This window comes from Schistocerca gregaria, chromosome 5 (assembly GCF_023897955.1).
Source record: "Schistocerca gregaria isolate iqSchGreg1 chromosome 5, iqSchGreg1.2, whole genome shotgun sequence".
In the NCBI taxonomy this organism is placed as follows: domain Eukaryota; kingdom Metazoa; phylum Arthropoda; class Insecta; order Orthoptera; family Acrididae; genus Schistocerca; species Schistocerca gregaria.
In genome coordinates this window covers 574,784,764-574,800,508 of record NC_064924.1, presented here as the reverse complement: position 1 = coordinate 574,800,508, position 15,745 = coordinate 574,784,764, and the positions used below count along the sequence as shown (strand labels likewise).

The window sequence follows — 15,745 nt, the reverse complement described above, 5'->3', positions numbered from 1 at the left end:
TAGGGCCATGTTTTTACCTACAGTGCCACCTGCCTTAATGTGTATAAGCATCTGTGGCATCACTCCTTCGCAGCCAAATTGCCACACTAGCTGTGTATTTTCTAACAAAGTTGATGTTTGTCCTCACCTCGGTGACGGTTAAAACGATTTCGCTACCAGGTGTGCTCCAACCACCAACCTTTCGGTTAACAGCCGAACGCGCTAGCCGATTGCGCCACGGAGGCGTCGACTTTGGCTCACTTGTGCTCTCTATATCAACGCAATTCGTACACATTCTGCAGGAATCTCGCAGAATGGTAGCATCTGCTTATGCCTCTTCACATGGATAACGTGCATGCACACTGTAGCGACGCTCATAAACGAATGACATTATACTACAAAATGCATACAAACCACTGTTCTGCCTATGCATTCAGAAAACCTCCTAGGCCAGTAGAATACTTGTCATAGGTTGTAGAACATCCCTTTCATTCAGTGTACTGCCATGTGATAGATATTGCTCGAGGTAGCTCCGCACGTTGAAGGAAAGTTAAAAAAATGGATGCCTTCTGTGAGGTACGAACTCACGACTCCTGGTTTAAGAGACCAGTGCTCTACCACTGAGCTAAGAAGGCGGCAGCTTTGTATTTGCGAGCTATCCCCGAATTCTCACTTCATCACACTGAATCTTGCAGCCCTCGACCAGATAACTGATTTGGCGCACTGCTGCTGCTGGGAGTGTCCACAATGCCGTTCTCAAAATCTCTCGACTGTTTCGCCCTTACGATCGGCAACGACCGTCAGGCCACCAAAAGTTTTTGGTCTGCAATTTCTTGTCCTAGTGCACAGCTTGTGGTATAACGTGGCTCGGCTGCGAAATGCGCCTCTCGGCTCCTCTCTCTGGCTACGGTTTGCTGTTGTTCACAGTGGCACTGGCGTTGCCCATGGGGCTTCATGTAAGGCGACTGCACGTCGCTCGGCCAACAGTGGCCTACTGCAGACCGACACTTAAGAGACACAAAATACAAATCGACATCGAGAGACAGGCCCTGTCATATGGCACTCGCGACGTATACGCTTAAATTGAATGTAAATAAAACGTCGTTTGTAGTGGGCGTCGCTCCACTGCAGTGTCACACATGGTGAATAAATAGGAAAACAGTAGATCGTCTGTGTAGGGCCATGTTTTCACCTACAGTGCCACCTGCCTTAATGTGTATAAGCATCTGTGGCATCACTCCTTCGCAGCCAAATTGCCACACTAGCTGTGTATTTTCTAACAAAGTAGATGTTTGTCCTCACCTCGGTGACGGTTAAAACGATTTCGCTACCGGGTGGGCTCCAACCACCAACCTTTCGGTTAACAGCCGAACGCGCTAGCCGATTGCGCCACGGAGGCGTCGACTTTGGCTCACTTGTGCTCTCTATATCAACGCAATTCGTACACATTCTGCAGGAATCTCGCAGAATGGTAGCATCTGCTTATGCCTCTTCACATGGATAACGTGCATGCACACTGTAGCGACGCTCATAAACGAATGACATTATACTACAAAATGCATACAAACCACTGTTCTGCCTATGCATTCAGAAAACCTCCTAGGCCAGTAGAATACTTGTCATAGGTTGTAGAACATCCCTTTCATTCAGTGTACTGCCATGTGATAGATATTGCTCGAGGTAGCTTTGCACGTTGCAGGAAAGTTAAAAAAATGGATGCCTTCTGTGAGGTTCGAACTCACGACTCCTGGTTTACGAGACCAGTCCTCTACCACTGAGCTAAGAAGGCGGCAGCACTGTATTAGCGAGCCATCCCCGAATTCTCACTTCATCACACTGAATCTTGCAGAACTCGACCAGATAATTGATTTGGCGCACTTCTGCTGCCGTCAGGCCACCAAATGTTTGCGGTCTGCAATTTCTCGTCCTAGTGCACAGCTTGTGGGATAACGTGGCTCGACTGCGAAATGCGCCTTTCGGCTCCACTCTCTGGCTACAGTTTGCTGTTGTTCACAATGGCACTGGCGTTGCCCATGGGGCTTCATGTAAGGCGACTGCACGTCGCTCGGCCAGCAGCGGCCTACTGCAGACCGACACTTAAGAGACACAAAATACAAATCGACATCGAGAGACAGGCCCTGTCATATGGCACTCGCGACTTATACGCTGAAATTGAATGTAAATAAAACGTCTTTTGTAGTGGGCGTCGCTCCACTGCAGTGTCACACATGGTGAATAAATAGGAAAACAGTAGAACGTCTGTGTAGGGCCATGTTTTTACCTACAGTGCCACCTGCCTTAATGTGTATAAGCATCTGTGGCATCACTCCTTCGCAGCCAAATTGACACACTAGCTGTGTATTTTCTAACAAAGTTGATGTTTGTCCTCACCTCGGTGACGGTTAAAACGATTTCGCTACCAGGTGTGCTCCAACCACCAACCTTTCGGTTAACAGCCGAACGCGCTAGCCGATTGCGCCACGGAGGCGTCGACTTTGGCTCACTTGTGCTCTCTATATCAACGCAATTCGTACACATTCTGCAGGAATCTCGCAGAATGGTAGCATCTGCTTATGCCTCTTCACATGGATAACGTGCATGCACACTGTAGCGACGCTCATAAACGAATGACATTATACTACAAAATGCATACAAACCACTGTTCTGCCTATGCATTCAGAAAACCTCCTAGGCCAGTAGAATACTTGTCATAGGTTGTAGAACATCCCTTTCATTCAGTGTACTGCCATGTGATAGATATTGCTCGAGGTAGCTCCGCACGTTGAAGGAAAGTTAAAAAAATGGATGCCTTCTGTGAGGTACGAACTCACGACTCCTGGTTTAAGAGACCAGTGCTCTACCACTGAGCTAAGAAGGCGGCAGCATTGTATTTGCGAGCTATCCCCGAATTCTCACTTCATCACACTGAATCTTGCAGCCCTCGACCAGATAATTGATTTGGCGCAATGCTGCTGCTGGGAGTGTCCACATTGCCGTTCTCCAAATCTCTCGACTGTTTCGCCCTTACGATCGGCGACGACCGTCAGGCCACCAAAAGTTTGCGGTCTGCAATTTCTTGTCCTAGTGCACAGCTTGTGGGATAACGTGGCTCGACTGCGAAATGCGCCTCTCGGCTCCTCTCTCTGGCTACGGTTCGCTGTTGTTCACAGTGGCACTGGCGTTGCCCATGGGGCTTCATGTAAGGCGACTGCACGTCGCTCGGCCAACAGCGGCCTACTGCAGACCGACACTTAAGAGACACAAAATACAAATCGACATCGAGAGACAGGCCCTGTCATATGGCACTCGCGACGTATACGCTGAAATTGAATGTAAATAAAACGTCTTTTGTAGTGGGCGTCGCTCCACTGCAGTGTCACACATGGTGAATTAATTGGAAAACAGTAGAACGTCTGTGTAGGGCCATGTTTTTACCTACAGTGCCACCTGCCTGAATGTGTATAAGCATCTGTGGCATCACTCCTTCGCAGCCAAATTGCCACACTAGCTGTGTATCTCTAACAAAGTTGGCGTATGTCCTCACCTCGGTGACGGTTAAAACGATTTCGCCCCTGGGTGGGCTCGAACCACCAACCTTTCGGTTAATAGCCGAACGCGCTAGCCGATTGCGCCACGGAGGCGTCGACTTTGACTCACTTGTGCTCTCTATATCAACGCAATTCGTACACATTCTGCAGGAATCTCGCAGAATGGTAGCATCTGCTTATGCCTCTTCACATGGATAACGTGCATGCACACTGTAGCGACGCTCATAAACGAATGACATTATACTACAAAATGCATACAAACCACTGTTCTGCCTATGCATTCAGAAAACCTCCTAGGCCAGTAGAATACTTGTCATAGGTTGTAGAACATCCCTTTCATTCAGTGTACTGCCATGTGATAGATATTGCTCGAGGTAGCTCCGCACGTTGAAGGAAAGTTAAAAAAATGGATGCCTTCTGTGAGGTACGAACTCACGACTCCTGGTTTAAGAGACCAGTGCTCTACCACTGAGCTAAGAAGGCGGCAGCTTTGTATTTGCGAGCTATCCCCGAATTCTCACTTCGTCACACTGAATCTTGCAGCCCTCGACCAGATAACTGATTTGGCGCACTGCTGCTGCTGGGAGTGTCCACATTGCCGTTCTCAAAATCTCTCGACTGTTTCGCCCTTACGATCGGAGACGACCATCAGGCCACCAAAAGTTTGCGGTCTGCAATTTCTTGTCCTAGTGCACAGCTTGTGGGATAACGTGGCTCGACTGCGAAATGCGCCTCTCGGCTCCTCTCTCTGGCTACGGTTTGCTGTTGTTCACAGTGGCACTGGCGTTGCCCATGGGGCTTCATGTAAGGCGACTGCACGTCGCTCGGCCAACAGCGGCCTACTGCAGACCGACACTTAAGAGACACAAAATACAAATCGACATCGAGAGACAGGCCCTGTCATATGGCACTCGCGACGTATACGCTGAAATTGAATGTAAATAAAACGTCGTTTGTAGTGGGCGTCGCTCCACTGCTGTGTCACACACGGCGAATAAATAGGAAAACAGTAGAACGTCTGTGTAGGGCCATGTTTTTACCTACAGTGCCACCTGCCTTAATGTGTATAAGCATCTGTGGCATCACCCCTTCGCAGCCAAATTGCCACACTAGCTGTGTATTTTCTAACAAAGTTGATGTTTGTCCTCACCTCGGTGACGGTTAAAACGATTTCGCTACCGGGTGGGCTCCAACCACCAACCTTTCGGTTAACAGCCGAACGCGCTAGCCGATTGCGCCACGGAGGCGTCGACTTTGGCTCACTTGTGCTCTCTATATCAACGCAATTCGTACACATTCTGCAGGAATCTCGCAGAATGGTAGCATCTGCTTATGCCTCTTCACATGGATAACGTGCATGCACACTGTAGCGACGCTCATAAACGAATGACATTATACTACAAAATGCATACAAACCACTGTTCTGCCTATGCATTCAGAAAACCTCCTAGGCCAGTAGAATACTTGTCATAGGTTGTAGAACATCCCTTTCATTCAGTGTACTGCCATGTGATAGATATTGCTCGAGGTAGCTCCGCACGTTGAAGGAAAGTTAAAAAAATGGATGCCTTCTGTGAGGTACGAACTCACGACTCCTGGTTTAAGAGACCAGTGCTCTACCACTGAGCTAAGAAGGCGGCAGCTTCGTATTTGCGAGCTATCCCCGAATTCTCACTTCATCACACTGAATCTTGCAGCCCTCGACCAGATAATTGATTTGGCGCAATGCTGCTGCTGGGAGTGTCCACATTGCCGTTATCCAAATCTCTCGACTGTTTCGCCCTTACGATCGGCGACGACCGTCAGGCCACCAAAAGTTAGCGGTCTGCAATTCCTTGTCCTAGTGCACAGCTTGTGGGATAACGTGGCTTGACTGCGAAATGCGCCTTTCGGCTCCACTCTATGGCTACAGTTTGCTGTTGTTCACAGTGCACTGGCGTTGCCCATGGGGCTTCATGTAAGGCGACTGCACGTCGCTCGGCCAACAGCGGCCTACTGCAGACCGACACTTAAGAGACACAAAATACAAATCGACATCGAGAGACAGGCCCTGTTATATGGCACTCGCGACGTATACGCTGAAATTGAATGTAAATAAAACGTCTTTTGTAGTGGGCGTCGCTCCACTGCTGTGTCACACATGGTGAATAAATAGGAAAACAGTAGAACGTCTGTGTAGGGCCATGTTTTTACCTACAGTGCCACCTGCCTTAATGTGTATAAGCATCTGTGGCATCACTCCTTCGCAGCCAAATTGCCACACTAGCTGTGTATTTTCTAACAAAGTAGATGTTTGTCCTCACCTCGGTGACGGTTAAAACGATTTCGCTACCGGGTGGGCTCCAACCACCAACCTTTCGGTTAACAGCCGAACGCGCTAGCCGATTGCGCCACGGAGGCGTCGACTTTGGCTCACTTGTGCTCTGTATATCAACGCAATTCGTACACATTCTGCAGGAATCTCGCAGAATGGTAGCATCTGCTTATGCCTCTTCACATGGATAACGTGCATGCACACTGTAGCGACGCTCATAAACGAATGACATTATACTACAAAATGCATACAAACCACTGTTCTGCCTATGCATTCAGAAAACCTCCTCGGCCAGTAGAATACTTGTCATAGGTTGTAGAACATCCCTTTCATTCAGTGTACTGCCATGTAATAGATATTGCTCGAGGTAGCTCCGCACGTTGCAGGAAGGTTAAAAAAATGGATGCCTTCTGTGAGGTTCGAACTCACGACCCCTGGTTTACGAGACCAGTGCTCTACCACTGAGCTAAGAAGGCGGCAGCTTTGTATTTGCGAGCTATCCCCGAATTCTCACTTCATCACACTGAATCTTGCAGCCCTCGACCAGATAATTGATTTGGCGCAATGCTGCTGCTGGGAGTGTCCACATTGCCGTTCTCCAAATCTCTCGACTGTTTCGCCCTTACGATCGGCGACGACCGTCAGGCCACCAAAAGTTTGCGGTCTGCAATTTCTTGTCCTAGTGCACAGCTTGTGGGATAACGTGGCTCGACTGCGAAATGCGCCTCTCGGCTCCTCTCTCTGGCTACGGTTTGCTGTTGTTCACAGTGGCACTGGCGTTGCCCATGGGGCTTCATGTAAGGCGACTGCACGTCGCTCGGCCAACAGCGGCCTACTGCAGACCGACACTTAAGAGACACAAAATACAAATCGACATCGAGAGACAGGCCCTGTCATATGGCACTCGCGACGTATACGCTGAAATTGAATGTAAATAAAACGTCTTTTGTAGTGGGCGTCGCTCCACTGCAGTGTCACACATGGTGAATTAATTGGAAAACAGTAGAACGTCTGTGTAGGGCCATGTTTTTACCTACAGTGCCACCTGCCTGAATGTGTATAAGCATCTGTGGCATCACTCCTTCGCAGCCAAATTGCCACACTAGCTGTGTATCTCTAACAAAGTTGGCGTATGTCCTCACCTGGGTGACGGTTAAAACGATTTCGCCCCTGGGTGGGCTCGAACCACCAACCTTTCGGTTAATAGCCGAACGCGCTAGCCGATTGCGCCACGGAGGCGTCGACTTTGACTCACTTGTGCTCTCTATATCAACGCAATTCGTACACATTCTGCAGGAATCTCGCAGAATGGTAGCATCTGCTTATGCCTCTTCACATGGATAACGTGCATGCACACTGTAGCGACGCTCATAAACGAATGACATTATACTACAAAATGCATACAAACCACTGTTCTGCCTATGCATTCAGAAAACCTCCTAGGCCAGTAGAATATTTTCATAGGTTGTAGAACATCCCTTTCATTAAGTGTACTGCCATGTGATAGATATTGCTCGAGGTAGCTCCGCACGTTGTGCCTTCTGTGAGGTTCGAACTCACTACTCCTGGTTTACGAGACAAGTGCTCTACCACTTTTTTTTTTTTTTTTTTTTTTTTTTAATAAAGAAAGTCATTCATGACTGACAATGGCTATACGAATTACTGGTAACTACGAAAATTTGTGCCAGAGTTCGACTCGAATCCGGAAATTTGGCAACTCCCGAGTAATCGCCTAAACCGCCTTGTTTTTTTATTAAATACAACAAAATATAACATCCTTCTTTTGTTTCTTTTTTTTTATAATAATTTGTATTGAAGAAACTAAAAGTACATATATATTCACTATGCAAGAGTTCTTCAAGGTACCATTCCATTTAAACATATACAAATGACTGTTAGTTAAGCAAATAAATAAATAAATACATTAAAAAGAAAAAAAATTAAATACAACAAAGTATAACATATTCTGTCTTCTTGCTTTTTTTTTTAATTATTTTTTTTTGATGCATGGGAACGTGGATAAGGGTGTTGCATCATGTGACAGGTATGCATGGTACACCCCAGCTTTGAGGGGGGTCAAGGAAGACGCTGCGGAGATAACCGGCAAAAGTTTGTCGGTAAGATGGTTTTCGGGTGAGGGTGCTATGCGAGGTCACAACTTTGCACCAGAAGTCAAGGACTGTATGCGGACCATTTTGAAAGAGGTATTCTAAAGCCAGTCCTCGAAACCAGATGAGAGTATGGTGCTTAGCAAGAGGGTAGTGAAATGTCTGGGGCAACAACAGGAAATCCGGGGTTACCGTCGTTGGCGGGGCACGGAGGTAAAAGCCCACGATTCGTTGGATGAGGAGCCATACGTTTTGTTTCAGGGGGCACGTAAGACGGTGCTCGTCGGTGTCTTCGAGCTGACAGTCAGGGCAGAGTGGGGAGGTGGCCAGTCCTATGCGATAAAGTCGACTGTTAGTTGGGAACTTTCCATAAACTAAAACATACCAGAGTGAAGACACAGACAACGGTAAAAAGGGTGCATGCACACACCCCCAAACCGTGCGCCAGTTAATGTCAGGATGCTGTAGCACCATGGGGTCGCAAGGGTTGGACAGCATAAACAAACGATAATAATCTTTTGTACGGGGAGGACGGGCGACTGGAAGATCGGCCCGAACGTAGCTGAGTTCAATGAAACAATTGGCGACGTGGTACAATAATGGAGAAATAGGTGCCACATTGATCGGTGGATCGAGAGAAGCTGGTCGGAGGATATCTAAGAGACTACGTGTTAAGGAAGGAACCGTCCCCTGCCAGTGCCGCAACAGAGTGTGGACAAAGAGTGCAGAAGATCGTGCCCGCACGTTGACGAGTCCGAGGCCACCTTTTGCAGGAGGCAATGTTAAAGTGCTGTAGCGGACTTTGTAAAGTGCACCTGCTGACACGAAATATCCAAAGGCTGATTGGATGCGGCGGCCAAGGAGTAACGGCATTGGGAGGATCTGGGCGACGTGTACCAGTTTAAGGGCTATATACATGTTGACATAGGACACACGTTGGAGTTGGTTTAAGTTACGGTACACTTGACCGCGGACATGGTGCCGAATCGACTGCAAAAGTCGCCGGTATGCCAGGGCCACTGTGCGGTGTGTGGAGCTCGTAAATTCGATACCCAAGTAACGAAGGGTGGTACTGACTGGGAGTCTGTTCGGCACCATAGCCGGGAGGCCGCGCCCAATGTGCATCATAGTCGATTTGCGGACATTAAGAATGCTACCAGAAAGACGTCCATACTGGTGGATCCATTGGATGGCGTCATTGAGTTCCGTGGAGGAGCAGGTGACAAAGAGGAGATCGTCCGCATAAGCCCTACAGTGAAAGGTGTAGTCACGCAAAGTGAGGCCCTGCAGTCTAGAGGTAAGTCCAGTGATGAGGGGCTCAAGTGCAATGGCATATAGTAAAGTAGACATAGGGCATCCTTGACGTACAGAGCGGCGTATAGGAATAGGTCCTACAAGCCTCCCATTGACTTGTACCATCGAGACGGCGGGAAGTAGTAACCGGCGAATGGCATCGACAAAGAGTAATGGGAACCCCATACATGTCGCCACCATGAGGAGGAATGGGTGTCGAACGCGATCAAAGGCACTCGTGAAATCGACGGATACCAGTGCTGCACGAAGGCGACAAACCGACGCCAGTGCAATGAGGTCACGGCATTCTCCTAGGGCTGTTTGTAAGGTTGCCCCACAACCACGTGCAGTCTGCTCAGGTGAAAGGACCGTAGGTAAGACGGTGCGCATGCGCGCTGCTAAGAGGCGTGCATAGATTTTATAGTCTGCATTCAGTAGTGTAAGGGGGCGATATGCAGAGACATGAGGCCCTCCCTTCGGTTTAGGCACAGGTAGAAGAATGCCAGTGACGAATTCAGGTGGAATTGGGAAGGATGGAGTAAAGAGTTCCTGAATCATTTCCGTCCAGCGAGGAAGCATCAACGTGGTGAACGCCCGGTAAAACTCCACTGGGAGACCATCTGGTCCTGGTGATTTGTTCTTGGCCCCTCTGTTGATCGCATCTACTACCTCTTCTGCGGTGATTGCAGACATCATGGACGTTGACTCCGCTACGGTGAGGGTCCGGTCAGGGGAAGGACGGAGATCATCAGGAATGGGCGTCGCCATCTGTTCATCATCATAAAATTGGCGATAATGTTCAGCAAAGGCAGACACCACCTCCGCCTGTGTTGTGTGGTGAACACCATCGGAGGTCTTGATGTGGGAGACGAAGAGTCGACGTCGACGACTATGGTCGGATGCGGCATGGATTGTGGATGGGGTTTCGTCGTGGAGGAGGTCTTGTCGCCGGGAACGCACCACGACACCATGCAGTCGTGCACGTTGAAGAGAGAGGAGACGAGCTTTGGTACGTTGTCGTTCCCTATGGGTGTCAGGTGATGGAGGGAGCTCATCGAGCTCACGGAGGACGGTGTAGTAAAAATTTGTGGTGTCTCGATGCCATGCTGCTGCTTCCTTGCCACATTGTATGAAAGCCTTTCTGATCGCAGGTTTGGCACATTTGAGCCACCAATGGAACGTGGATGTGTACTGCGGAAGGCGTCGTTCGCAAGACGCCCACGTAGTGGCAATACATTGTCGGCAGTGTGGATCATTAAGGAGGGAGGTATTAAGCTTCCAGTAACCTCTGCTGCGCCACACTGACTGAGGTGGCAGAGCCAGGGAGCAAATGACGGCGCAGTGGTCCGAAAATGCAAGGGGCCACCGTTCAGCTTGGGCGACGTCATTGCCAAGGTGGGCAGAGACATATAACCGGTCCAGTCTGCTCGCAGAATGTGCTGTATAATGGGTGAAACCGGGGGTATTGCCATGAATTTTCTCCCAAACGTCCACTAGGTGAAAATCTTCGATTAAGGTGAGAAGCGCCGGGCATGGCGAATAACCAGGCATTTGGTCCTGAGGATGGAGGACACAGTTGAAATCGCCTCCCATGATAAGGCGATCATAGCGTCCAGAAAACAGGGGCGCCACGTCATGTCCGAAGAAAGTGGACCGCTGCCGACGGTTCGAGGAGCCAGACGGAGCGTAGATATTGATGACGCGCGTGTCGAAGATGGTAACAGCCATGCCTCTTCCACAGGGAAGGATTGTCGTGTCCTGGAGTGGGATTCCTTCGCGTATGTAGAAAGCCACTCCACGCCCTGATTGATCACATGTGGACGTGTATGAGTCGTAGCCGTAGACTGGTGGTAGTGTGGCAACGCGTACTTCCTGAAGAAGGGCGACGTCGACGTCAGAGGCCCGAAGCATGTCACATAGGAGTCTCAGCTTGGGTACAGTGCCGATCATGTTGATGTTCATCGTGGCAAACCGATACGTTTGTTTCAGTGGTGGTGGACGCGCATCTACCATCACCAAGGGAAGTAAGAGGAGGGCACCGACAAGAAGTCCCGTCCCATCAGGTGCAGGGCCTCGCTTTTGATGTTAACAGGCAGCCTTATCCGGCGGAGGCAACTCATCCGGAGGAGGGGGCGTATCTTCCTCAATCTCGTCGGCCCATGCTCCTATGCCATGGGTCCGTCCAATGTCCATGGGAATTGCGTCGTGGTGAGAGAGATCTGGAGTTGTCGGCGGGGAGACAGGCGTCTCAACCGGCGCACCGATCGTTACATTATGCGTGGTGACCTCCATAGTGGTCCCGTCCTGCGAAATGTCTTGATCATCGTGAAAGTTGTCCGCCGACCTCTGCATGGAAATGTCGGTTGGTTGGGTGTCGTCTTCGTTGTCGCGGGTGCCGACGCTTTGAGAGCCCGTGGGTGAACGGCGACGGCGTTTGCGCCTACGTGGCGAGCGTTGTTTGCGCACGTGTTCCTCAGTGTCGGACGACGGCAAGGAAGAGCGTCGACCTGGTTCGAATGCGTCGGTGGGTACAACGAAATTGTCAAACAGGTGTTGTGAAGAAATACTGTTCTCCTCAGCGTCCGGTGCAGGAGCCTGTTCGGCGGCAATGTTGTCAGGTGGGACGTCCGCACCATCCATAGGTGACTGGGACGGTGGGACGTGCCGATCGGAAGGACCGGGCGACGGACTGGACGAAACTGTAGACGTGGCAAGAGCCGCTGCGTAAGTGACCGGTAGGGCGGTCATAGTGGGTGTGACGGACGCTTCCGACAACGGGAGCTGCGCGACACGTCGTTGAATGCATTCAGACCGTAGGTGACCTTCTTTCCCGCAACCGGAACAGGTTCGAGGTTGGCCGTCGTACATTATAATGGCACGGCAGCCTCCGATACGTAGATAAGAAGGCATGTGTTTCTGCAATTCGATGCGGACCTGTCTAACACCGTTTAAAACGGGATAGGTCTGAAATTGTACCCATCGTTCGGCAACATGTTCCAGAACGTTGCCATAGGGACGGAGTGCCTCGATGACGACGTCTGCAGGTAGTTCGAACGGCAGTTCGAATATCCTTATCGTCCGTGTGCCGAGACCTGCGTGATCGACGGTAACGGGTCCGACGTTGCCGTCGGAATGGCAGAAGCGCAGTCCACGTTTTGCCTCTTGAAGCACCTTGTCGCACGCCGCATCGTTGATCATTTTGACGTAGACGGTACTGCTAACTATCGACAAGTGGATACCAATTAGATCCGTTGGTGGTATCTTAACTTCATCGCGAATAAATCGTTCTACCTCCAGGGCCTTGGGTCGGGCGAAGTCGGAACAAAAGTTGAAACGTAATGTCTTCTTCCGATAGTTATGCGCCATGGTGGTCTAGAAGGGAAAACGGCACTTACAGCGGCCGAAGTAAACACAAACACACCGTGCGCGCCTCGCCCGCAGCGCTCTGGCGCATGACCGCCTCGCAGCACTGCCGGCGGCAGACTGCCACTGAGCTAAGAAGGCGGCAGCTTTGCATTTGGGGGCTATCCCCGAATTCTCACTTCATCACACTGAATCTTGCAGCCCTCGACCAGATAATTGATTTGGCGCAGTGCTGCTGCTGGGAGTGTCCACATTGCCGTTCTCAAAATCTCTCGACTGTTTCACCCTTACGATCGGCGACGACCGTCAGGCCACCAAAAGTTTGCGGTCTGCAATTTCTTGTCCTAGTGCACAGCTTGTGGGATAACGTGGCTAGACTGCGAAATGCGCCTTTCGGCTCCACTCTCTGGCTACAGTTTGCGATTGTTCACAGTGGCACTGGCGTTGCCCATGGGGCTTCATGTAAGGCGACTGCACGTCGCTCGGCCAACAGCGGCCTACTGCAGACCGACACTTAAGAGACACAAAATACAAATCGACATCGAGAGACAGGCCCTGTCATATGGCACTCGCGACGTATACGCTGAAATTGAATGTAAATAAAACGTCTTTTGTAGTGGGCGTCGCTCCACTGCAGTGTCACACATGGTGAATAAATAGGAAAACAGTAGAACGTCTGTGTAGGGCCATGTTTTTACCTACAGTGCCACCTGCCTGAATGTGTATAAGCATCTGTGGCATCACTCTTCGCAGCCAAATTGCCACACTAGCTGTGTATGTCTAACAAAGTTGATGTATGTCCTCACCTCGGTGACGGATAAAACGATTTCGCCCCCAGGTGGGCTCGAACCACCAACCTTCGGTTAACAGCCGAACGCGCTAGCCGATTGCGCCACGGAGGCGTCGACTTTGGCTCACTTGTGCAATCTATATCAATGCAATTCGTACACATTCTGCAGGAATCTCGCAGAATGGTAGCATCTGCTTATGCCTCTTCACATGGATAACGTGCATGCACACTGTAGCGACGCTCATAAACGAATGACATTATACTACAAAATGCATACAAACCACTGTTCTGCCTATGCATTCAGAAAACCTCCTAGGCCAGTAGAATACTTGTCATAGGTTGTAGAACATCCCTTTCATTCAGTGTACTGCCATGTGATAGATATTTCTCGAGGTAGCTCCGCACGTTGCAGGAAAGTTAAAAAAATGGATGCCTTCTGTGAGGTTCGAACTCACGACTCCTGGTTTGTAAGACAAGTGCTCTACCACTGAGCTAAGAAGGCGGCAGCTTTGAATATGCGAGCTATCCCCGAATTCTCACTTCATCACACTGAATCGTGCAGCCCTCGACCAGATAATTGATTTGGCGCACTGCTGCTGCTGGGAGGGTAAACATTGCCGTTCTCCAAATCTCTCGACTGTTTCGCCCTTGCGATCGGCGACGACCGTCAGGCCACCAAAAGTTTTTGGTCTGCAACTTCTTGTCCTAGTGCACAGCTTGTGGGATAACGTGGCTCGACTGCGAAATGCGCCTTTCGGCTCCACTCTCTGGCTACAGTTTGCGATTGTTCACAGTGGCACTGGCGTTGCCCATGAGGCTTCATGTAAGGCGACTGCACGTCGCTCGGCCAACAGCGGCCTACTGCAGACCGACACTTAAGAGACACAAAATACAAATCGACATCGAGAGACAGGCCCTGTCATATGGCACTCGCGACGTATACGCTGAAATTGAATGTAAATAAAACGTCTTTTGTAGTGGGCGTCGCTCCACTGCAATGTCACACATGGTGAATAAATAGGAAAACAGTAGAACGTCTGTGTAGGGCCATGTTTTTACCTACAGTGCCACCTGCCTGAATGTGTATAAGCATCTGTGGCATCACTCCTCCGCAGCCAAATTGCCACACTAGCTGTGAATTTTCTAACAAAGTTGATGTTTGTCCTCACCTCGGTGAGGGTTAAAACGATTTCATAACCGGGTGGGCTCCAACCACCAACCTTACGGTTAACAGCCGAACGCGCTAGCTGATTGCGCCACGAAGGCGTCGACTTTGGCTCACTTGTGCTCTCTATATCAACGCAATTAGTACACATTCTGCAGGAATCTCGCAGAATGGTAGCATCTGCTTATGCCTCTTCACATGGATAACGTGCATGCACCCTTTAGCGACGCTCATAAACGAATGACATTATACTACAAAATGCATACAAACCACTGTTCTGCCTATGCATTCAGAAAACCTCCTAGGCCAGTAGAATACTTGTCATAGGTTGTAGAATTCCCTTTCATTCAGTGTACTGCCATGTGATAGATATTGCTCGAGGTAGCTCCGCACGTTGCAGGAATGTTAAAAAAAATGGATGCCTTCAGTGATGTTCGAACTCACGACTCCTGGTTTACGAGACCAGTGCTCTACCACTGAGCTAAGAAGGCGGCAAATTTAAATTTGCGAGCTATCCTCGAATCCTCACATCATCACACTGAATCTTGCAGCCTTCGACCAGATAATTGATTTGGCGCACTGCTGCTGCTGGGAGTATCCACATTGCCGTTCTCCAAATCTCTCGACTGTTTCGCCCTTACGATCGGCGACGACCGTCAGGCCACCAGAAGTTTGCAGTCTGCAATTTCTTGTCCTAGTGCACAGCTTGTGGGATAACTTTGCTCGACTGCGAAATGCGCCTTTCGGCTCCACTCTCTGGCTACAGTTTGCTGTTGTTCACAGTGGCACTGGCGTTGCCCATGGGGCTTCATGTAAGGCGACTGCACGTCGCTCGGCCAACAGCGGCCTACTGCAGACCGACACTTAAGAGACACAAAATACAAATCGACATCGAGAGACAGGCCCTGTCATATGGCACTCGCGACGTATACGCTGAAATTGAATGTAAATAAAACGTCTTTTGTAGTGGGCGTCGCTCCACTGCAGTGTCACACATGCTGAATAAATAGGAACACAGTAGAACGTCTGTGTAGGGCCATGTTTTTACCTACAGTGCCACCTGCCTTAATGTGTATAAGCATCTGTGGCATCACTCCTTCGCAGCCAAATTGCCACACTAGCTGTGAATTTTCTAACAAAGTTGATGTTTGTCCTCACCTCGGTGAGGGTTAAAACGATTTCGCA

The 15,745-nt window shown here is 49.7% G+C and overlaps 14 non-coding genes across 14 annotated transcripts; all 14 read right to left on the bottom strand.

Annotated features, from left to right (window-relative positions):
- Positions 1 to 542: 542 nt before the first annotated feature.
- On the bottom strand, positions 543 to 614 carry Trnak-cuu (transfer RNA lysine (anticodon CUU)). The gene has a single exon. It is a non-coding gene; the product is annotated as a tRNA-Lys (tRNA).
- Positions 615 to 1,304: 690 nt separating this feature from the next.
- Positions 1,305 to 1,378, bottom strand: Trnan-guu (transfer RNA asparagine (anticodon GUU)). The gene has a single exon. It is a non-coding gene; the product is annotated as a tRNA-Asn (tRNA).
- A 318-nt stretch (positions 1,379 to 1,696) lies between these two features.
- Trnat-cgu (transfer RNA threonine (anticodon CGU)) lies at positions 1,697 to 1,768 on the bottom strand. Its single transcript has one exon. It is a non-coding gene; the product is annotated as a tRNA-Thr (tRNA).
- A 1,017-nt stretch (positions 1,769 to 2,785) lies between these two features.
- Trnak-cuu (transfer RNA lysine (anticodon CUU)) lies at positions 2,786 to 2,857 on the bottom strand. The gene has a single exon. It is a non-coding gene; the product is annotated as a tRNA-Lys (tRNA).
- A 689-nt stretch (positions 2,858 to 3,546) lies between these two features.
- Trnan-auu (transfer RNA asparagine (anticodon AUU)) lies at positions 3,547 to 3,620 on the bottom strand. The gene has a single exon. It is a non-coding gene; the product is annotated as a tRNA-Asn (tRNA).
- Positions 3,621 to 3,938: 318 nt separating this feature from the next.
- On the bottom strand, positions 3,939 to 4,010 carry Trnak-cuu (transfer RNA lysine (anticodon CUU)). The gene has a single exon. It is a non-coding gene; the product is annotated as a tRNA-Lys (tRNA).
- Positions 4,011 to 4,700: 690 nt separating this feature from the next.
- On the bottom strand, positions 4,701 to 4,774 carry Trnan-guu (transfer RNA asparagine (anticodon GUU)). Its single transcript has one exon. It is a non-coding gene; the product is annotated as a tRNA-Asn (tRNA).
- Positions 4,775 to 5,092: 318 nt separating this feature from the next.
- Trnak-cuu (transfer RNA lysine (anticodon CUU)) lies at positions 5,093 to 5,164 on the bottom strand. The gene has a single exon. It is a non-coding gene; the product is annotated as a tRNA-Lys (tRNA).
- Positions 5,165 to 5,853: 689 nt separating this feature from the next.
- Positions 5,854 to 5,927, bottom strand: Trnan-guu (transfer RNA asparagine (anticodon GUU)). The gene has a single exon. It is a non-coding gene; the product is annotated as a tRNA-Asn (tRNA).
- Positions 5,928 to 6,245: 318 nt separating this feature from the next.
- Trnat-cgu (transfer RNA threonine (anticodon CGU)) lies at positions 6,246 to 6,317 on the bottom strand. The gene has a single exon. It is a non-coding gene; the product is annotated as a tRNA-Thr (tRNA).
- A 689-nt stretch (positions 6,318 to 7,006) lies between these two features.
- Trnan-auu (transfer RNA asparagine (anticodon AUU)) lies at positions 7,007 to 7,080 on the bottom strand. Its single transcript has one exon. It is a non-coding gene; the product is annotated as a tRNA-Asn (tRNA).
- A 6,354-nt stretch (positions 7,081 to 13,434) lies between these two features.
- Positions 13,435 to 13,507, bottom strand: Trnan-guu (transfer RNA asparagine (anticodon GUU)). Its single transcript has one exon. It is a non-coding gene; the product is annotated as a tRNA-Asn (tRNA).
- A 318-nt stretch (positions 13,508 to 13,825) lies between these two features.
- Trnav-uac (transfer RNA valine (anticodon UAC)) lies at positions 13,826 to 13,897 on the bottom strand. The gene has a single exon. It is a non-coding gene; the product is annotated as a tRNA-Val (tRNA).
- Positions 13,898 to 14,979: 1,082 nt separating this feature from the next.
- Positions 14,980 to 15,051, bottom strand: Trnat-cgu (transfer RNA threonine (anticodon CGU)). Its single transcript has one exon. It is a non-coding gene; the product is annotated as a tRNA-Thr (tRNA).
- Between the last annotated feature and the right edge of the window lie 694 nt (positions 15,052 to 15,745).